The sequence below is a fragment of the Globicephala melas genome, chromosome 3 (genome assembly GCF_963455315.2).
Source record: "Globicephala melas chromosome 3, mGloMel1.2, whole genome shotgun sequence".
In the NCBI taxonomy this organism is placed as follows: Eukaryota; Metazoa; Chordata; class Mammalia; order Artiodactyla; family Delphinidae; genus Globicephala; species Globicephala melas.
Window position 1 is genome coordinate 138,305,983 of NC_083316.1, and position 8,096 is coordinate 138,314,078.

General features: G+C 34.3%; 1 long non-coding RNA gene across 1 annotated transcript; it reads right to left on the reverse strand.

The window, feature by feature from the left end:
- Positions 1-1,150: 1,150 nt before the first annotated feature.
- On the reverse strand, positions 1,151-6,295 carry LOC115844282 (uncharacterized). The gene is made up of 3 exons (XR_009563319.1): positions 5,943-6,295; positions 4,128-4,215; positions 1,151-3,745 (listed from the first exon to the last, which is right to left on the reverse strand). It is a non-coding gene; the product is annotated as an uncharacterized lncRNA (long non-coding RNA).
- Positions 6,296-8,096: the final 1,801 nt, after the last annotated feature.

Below are 8,096 nucleotides of genomic sequence, written 5' to 3' on the forward strand. Positions count from 1 at the left end.
TGCGGTGTGAGGGCTTCTCATTGCAGAGGCTTCTCTTGTTGCGGGGCATGGGTTCCAGGTACGCAGGCTTCAGTAGTTGTGGCACACGGTCTTCAGTAGTTGTGGCACGTGGGCTTCAGTAGTTGTGGCTCGTGGGCTTTAGAGCTCAGTAGTTGTGGTGCACGGGCTTAGTTGCTCTGCGGCATGTGGGATCTTCCCGGACCAAGGCTAGAACCTGTGTCCCCTGCATTGGCAGGCGGATTCTTAACCACTGCGTCACCAGGGAAGTCCCTTCACTGACTATTATTTTAGCAATTAAAAATGCATTATTTAGCAAATTAGAAGTAAAGTAGTCCGTGAAGAATATTCCTTTACTGTGTCACATTATTGAAGAATGTTGTTAAAATTAGATCTTAAATACAACTTCTTTAATGCCAAATCAGCAAGGTCTGCCAGGTTGATGAATTTTTATCTCATTTTTCCATCTTTATTCATTATTCCTGACATTTTTATTTAATTAAAACTTGGCCATCTCCAAATGAAATTGAAAACAGTTTTTAAAGACAGACATCAATGCTTTGCATTCTAACAAAGGACAACGTGTGTATAGTTTCATGCATGCATTCCCAGAAAATATGTAGGTATTTATAGGCACTGTAGTGTATCAGAATAAAATTGATAATTCATTAAAATCACTTTAAAGAGCTGTCCTTGCCATTGGGTTTGAAGATGAACTTCTAGCTCACGACATTTCCTTTTGAAGGAATCGCTTTAAGAACACAAGTTATATTAACCTTAATGTACATCACAACAAGAAATAAAAAATGTCATAGTAAAAACATTCAGTTGAAGAACTGCTACCCTTAGGCAACACAGAGAATGTTACCACCAGGCTTTGTAAAACAATAAGTATTTGATATCTTTTAGGGACCACTACTAAAGAGTTGTTATGAATGAGGATATTAGATCTTAAGATTCCTATATCTATTTGTGCTTTTGATTAATCACTTATAAATTTAAACAACAAAAAATCATGGAGATTGTTGACATACAAGAAAGAAAATTAGCATTAAATATTAGAGATCTTTCCTAAATAATGCATTGTTTGAATAACCAGACTTGCTTTAATTAATATTTTCCATTGCATGTTTATTCATACCAGAAAGGGGAATAATTCATGTACAGACTATTGAACCGATTTTCTGCAAATGTTAGAGAAACAGTGGACACCTAATTTGACCAGAAATGGAAAAACATGACTGCTAGCTGATAATGATCATATTTTACTCTGAAATTATGGGTCAAAATTGTAATGTTTACCTCCCTACTTCACTTAAAAACTTGTTGTGCTATTTTCCCACGTGTAATCTCCTCAAGGAACTTCTAATGTCATTGAGGAAATTAGACCAGTATACATAGAAGGATCCCAGAATCCCGTTTAAGGCAGTATATGAAGAAGTCCTGGGTTTTAATGATTATGGTATAAGAGGTCACACAATTCCAACACTGAATGCACCTCTAATATATATATATATTAGTATCCCTTTAGCTGAGGCCCTATGAATAACATGATTCCTGTTAGAAATGGAAGTTATCAACAGATTTTTCAAAGGTTCTAAGGGCAATATAATTAGTAACAATAAAAGATATATAACCCATCAATAGTATAACATTTAACTGTTCATATACAAATTTTAATACTAACGAGCATCTCTTCCTCAAAGCAAGTCATACATAAGACTTACATTCCAAAAGGAGGACTCCATATGTACCTAGACCAAGCCAGAAACAAAAAATGAAAGTTTAATCTAGTGTTGTATTTGCCAGTTTTAATAACTGGAATCTTGAAGAAAGTAAATAATTCTGGGTTAACCTAAGTTTTCAGCATATTTGCCATTCATCACTGGGTAGAGTATAGTCAAATTTGATCTTTTGCATTGACAGGCATTTTTAACTATATATTTAAGGTAACCACAGAAAATAATATCATCCAACACTGATCCATCATAATAATTCATGATTAGTATTTTCTCAAAAAAAGACATTGAGTTATATGCTATTATAACCATATTAAATGCTTATTCATACTAATACAAAAAGAAAAACATAGTCACCTACTCACACAAAGATTTCTAACTTTATAATAGCTAATGATCTTCCTAATATTAAGAAACCTACAAAACTCTAGACTGACTCAGATGCTCCATTGCAGACTAAACATTCTCAAATAAAAACCAGAGCTGGGCAGTAGTTAAAGCAGCAAAAACAAGTTTTACTCAGGACTATCGCAATAAGGTAAAAGTGACTCAGTACCAAACCTGGATTAATTGCAAATACAGGGCAAGTGGGAATATACAGCCCAGGAGTGGAAGGGGAGGGAGGGTAGTGGATGGAAAATTATTAAGGGGAACACCAGGGATAAGGAGAATTTCACCTAAACTGACCTAACAGGGTTCTTTGCTGAAGATAGGCCAGGGTAATTAGGCATCATCTGGGGGTGGTGAACGATGAAGAACCTGATCAGATATAGAGGGTGATCAGATATTGAGGATGGGGGTCTCTTGCTAAACTGACTTGGCAGGGTTCTTGCTAAAACTGGATTTTACAAGGAAGTATACAGGTGAGTCCAGGAGAAGGTTCAGGAGCCTAACTAAAGTTTGGTCAATCAAGCAAAGAATCTGTCAACATAAACATAGATGATTTTAGGATACATACTGTAGTGATGTACAATCACTGCATGATCATTTTCATAGTTAACATCTAGTTTCAAAAAGTTCTAAGTGTGAACACACTTATCAGTAGAGTTTAAAAGAAAAAACTACAGTCATCCTTCAGTATGTATGGGGGATTGGTTCCAGGATCCCCTACAGATACCAAAATTGGACGGTGCTCAAGCCCCGCATATAAAATGGCATAGCATTTTCATACATAACCTACGCACAACTCCCATATACTTTAAATCATCTCTAAATTACTTATAATACCTATTGCAATGTAAATGCTATGTAAATAGTTGTAAATAAAATGTAAATGCTATGTAAATAGCTGCAGGCATGGTACAAACTCAAGTTTCGCTTTTGGAACTTTCTGGAATTTTTTTACAATACATTTTTAATCCACAGTTGGTCGAATCCATGGATACAGAACCTGCAGATACAGAGGGCCAACCGTATTTTTTTTCATAATTGTGAGCACATGGAAGGTCATTCTAAACATATTTTCAAAGTTCAAAACTGTAAAGAAAGAGGCTGATAGATTTGAAAACATAAACATTTCAGAAATTTGAATAATAAAATGCCATTATCAATGTTTACAAAAGACACACTGGCCTCAGCACTAGTCCATTGATCCAATAAGAAGCCTCCACCTTAGAATTTCTTATATTCACTGTTGCCCCTACTAGGAACTCTGTTGCTCAGGTCTCCAGATGTCCTTATTTCTCTCACTTCCTTCAAATTACTACTCAACTGTCACTTTCTCAGTGGGGCATTTCATGACCACTTTATATAAAATAAATGACACGCCTCCCCAAAAGAAGCAGGTATTCTTATTCCCCCTTACCCTACTTTATTTTGTCCAGAGCATTAGTCCCCATCTGACATACTTTGTACTTAGTTGTTTGTTTATTTTCTGTCTCCATTCCCACTCCAAATAAAAGCATGATCCATGAGGTTAAGGACTTCATTTTGCCACTGCCATATCCCCAGTAACTAGAATGGTTGCTGCTCCATAGTCTGTGCTCAATAGGTTGTCATTAAATGAATTCCTAAAAGAAAAAAAGGATTTTAAAATATTGCTACATGCTGTCCAGATTACCTTCCCAAAATGTTGCAGCAGTCACCACTATATGTAAGAATGACTGTAACTGCTTCCCCATACTTTCACCAACACTAGACATTATCAATCTATTGTGTATTTATTTATTTATTATCAAAAGGATAGGTGTAGCTTTTATCAAATGAATAGTCAAACCTAATTTATAGCCAGGAGTATATATTTTTGTTGATAGATTCCTATGTAACACACTATACAGCATGCAAACAGAAACAATGCAGACAAAGTTTCAGAGTTAATATCCTCAATAGTTCATGCTCGTGCCTTTTAGCTCTAAGAATTAAAATGCAAATAAAATACATCTTCAGGGGAACCTGTGGAAGGCAGTAATCCCTCCATTTCAAGAAAGCGTCTTTCAGCCAGCACCATCCTTCTGTGAAATAAGCAATTTCTCTGGCAGGTCTGAAAGAAAGAATGAGAAAAATGAGAGGATCACTCATTATAACTGCCCTCCTGGAATCCTTTCAAGAATATGCTTCCATGACGATAAAGAGAATTCAGAGGCTAAGAGGCACTCTACTAAGATTTACGGGAGGTTTGGAATAGATCCACATGAAAGATAAATACAAATGTGCAAAAGAAAGACGGATGTGGCAGTGGTAAAGACATTCCTCATGTGACATGGAAGACCCCAAGGAACAGTGATTCCGGGGATGCAAACTCAGCCTGATGAATAGCTCTTGAGAATGACAGTTGTAAAAGAACATCGAGCAATTGGAAGACCTATGGGGAAATTGGCTTAGAATCTGAAACTAGATGGTCTGCATGATAAAGTTTCTAAGGCACAGATTATCTTTAAAACATCTCAGTGTTCAAAGACCACTGCCATACCCAATGTAGAAATTACAAAGATGGGCCATTCTTTGCATAGTTCTGAGTTAATACAAATAATAGCATAAACCAAAATTAAAACAACTTTCTGCCATTCTTTTCTTTTCAAGTTATTCTTTCCTCTCATATTTAATAGGATTTTAAAAAGTAAAATAGCTGTCTTTCCAAATTGCAAACTATAGATGTTCTATATAAACGCCAAATAGTCAGGCTTACTTCTAATATTAGCCAAATTCCCCATCTGAGAGACAGAACTTAAGCTGGCATTAAAGCAAAAAAATAATAATAATAATTAATTAATTAACTACTGCCAGATTACAGAAGACTTGGATCATTTCAGTGATGTTGCCAACAGATGGCAAATTCAGAGCAATGGGAGGTAATGACAAAATAATTACTTCTCAAGCCAAGATCCAAGCTAAGAGTGTGCTCTCTGAGAAACAATGATTCTGCTCACTGCTGAGGGAAAAGACATACACACACAAATATTAGGAGAAAAATAATCAAATCTATAGAAATTAAGGCTGAGAACTAAGGTTAAAAATATTCTAGTAGAAGGAAAGGAAAAGGGGAAGGAATATTTTAAATATGCCAATTAAGAATAAAATTATATTAAAATTATTCAATGGTAATAATGCTGACCTTTTTAAAGCAGTTATATATAGTCCATGTCCTTTTACAAGTATGTCCTCATTCAACCCACAGGAACGCTATGAGCTTGATTTTATTATTACCCACATTTTACAGATAAGGAAACTGAGGGATAAAGAAGTTAAATAACCTTCCCAAGGTCACAACTTGTAAGTGGTAGAGCCAAGATTCATTGCTAGACATTCTGATTCCAGAGACCCTACCCCGGACATCACACCACTATGTATCAGGTTAAATGTTGCATGTAAACACCCAAAAGGCAGTTTAACTTTCTGTTTGAAGGCAACCCAGCTCTGTAAGCCTAGTTCACTATGACAGCATTGCTCTGCTCGCATAAAACTCAAAGATTCATTGATTCAAACATTTAATTAGCACTACGTATAACACAAACATCACATCAGGCACTAGAGAGATGACAATTTATTTCCAGCTCAGGAACAGCTTATAGCCCAGCAGGAAATAATACAGATATGTAAACAAAAATAATCATAATGTGATACAGGAAGTGACATCCTATGAGGTACATTTAAAATATAAAAAGTTACAGACTTACCAAAATACTATTGCATTTTTATCTCAGGCAGGGAGGGGGAAATGAGAAGAGAGAAAAGGATAAGAAAGAAATAATGGCTGAAAGCTTCCCAAACCTGAGGAGAGATTCGGATATTCAAGTTCATGGAGCATATAGGTCATGTTAAAACTTCAATTCAAAATAATCTTCTCCAAGACACAGCATAAGAAAATTGCCTAAAATCAAAGTCAAAAAGAGAGTTTAAAAAGCAGCAAGAAAAACCAAATTTATTTCATACAAGGAAACCTCCATAAGGTTATTAGCAGATTTCTCAGCAGAGACATTACAGACCAAGAAAGAATGGGAAGATATATTCAAAGTGGTGAAAGAAAAAAAACTGCCATCCCAAGAATACCCAGCGAAGTTATCCTTCAGAAATGAAGATGAGATAAAGAATTTCCTAAGACCTACCTCACAAGAAACACTGAAAGCAATTCTTGAAGATGAAATGAAAGGATACCAACTAGTAACATGAAAACTTATGAAAATAAATAGCACACTAGTGAAGGCAATATATAATCAAATTCAGAATACACTAATACTGTAATATGGTGGTATATTAACCACTTAACGCTAATATAAAGGTTTAAGAACAAAAGTAATAAAAATAGCTATAGTTACAATAACTTATTAATGGATACACAATATAAAAAGATGTAAAGTGTAACATCAAAAATATAAAATGTGGAGGGGGAAATGAAACAGTAGACTTTTCATATGCAATTGAAGTTTAGCTGTTATCAGCTTAAAACAGACCGTTGTAACTATAAGATATTTGAGGTAAGCCTCAGGGTAACCACAAAACAAAAACATCTAGTAAATACATGCAAGATAGAGAAAGACATTAAAATATACTGCCATGGAAAATAATTAATTTACAAAGGAAGACAGCAAGAGAGGAACAAAGGAATAAAGGAATTACAAAACAGCAAGAAAACAATTAATGAGATGGCAACAGTAAGTACTTACATATCAATAATTACTTTAAATGTAAATGGCTGAATGGAGACAAAATAAGACCCAACCATATGCTGCCCACAAGAGACTTACTTCAGCTTCAAGGACACACATAAGCTCAAAGTGAAGGGATGGAAAATGTTATCCCACACAAATGGATACCAAAAGAGAGCGGGGTAGCTATACTTATAGCAGACAAAATTAATAGACTTCATGTAAAAAATAGTAACAAGAGACAAAGAAGGTCATTATATAATGATAAAGGGTCAATTCATTAAGATAATATAACAATTGTAAGTATATATGCATCCAACATCAGAGCACTTAAATATATTAAGCAAATATTAACAGATCTGAAGGAGTAATAGACAATAATATAATAATAATAGTAGGTTACTTCAACATCCCACTTCAAAAATGGATAGATTAATCCAGACAGAAAATCAATAAGGAAACATTAAATTTGAACTATACTTTAGACAAAACAGACCCAACAAATATATACAGACATTCCATCCAACAGCAGCAAAATACAGTTTTCTCAAACACACATGGCATATTATCCAGGATAGGTCATATGTTAGGTAACAAAACAAATATCACAAAATTTAAAAAGACTGAAATTATACCAAATATATTTTCTGACCACAATGAAATGAAACTAGAAATCAATAACAGGGGAAAAATGGGAAAATTTATTAAAATGTGGAAATTAAACAAGATGCCACTGAACAACCAATGGGTCACAAGAAATCAAAAGGGAAATCAAAATATACCTTGAAATGGATAAAAATGAAAAAATATACTAAAACTTATGGGATGCAGCAAAAGCAGTGCTAAAAGGGACGTTTATAGCAATAAATGCCTACATTAAGCAAAAAGAAAGATCTCAAACAACCTAACTTTACACCTTAAGAAACTAGATAAAGAAGAAAAAACTAAGCTCAAAGTTAGAAGGACATAAAAAAAGATCATAACAAAAATAAATGAAATAGAGAATGAAAAACACAGAAATGATCAATGAAACTAAGAAATGATCAATGAAACTAAGAGCTGATTCTTTGAAAAAATAAAGAAATTTGACAAACCTTTAGCTAGTCTCACCAAGAAAAAAATGAGTACTCAAACAAGTAAAATTATAAATGAAAAAGGCAACAGTACAACTGATAAAACACAAAGGATCATAAGAGACTACTATGAATGATTATATGCCAACAAATTGGACAACCTAGAAGAAATTAATTAAATTTTTAGTAACAAACAACCTACTAAC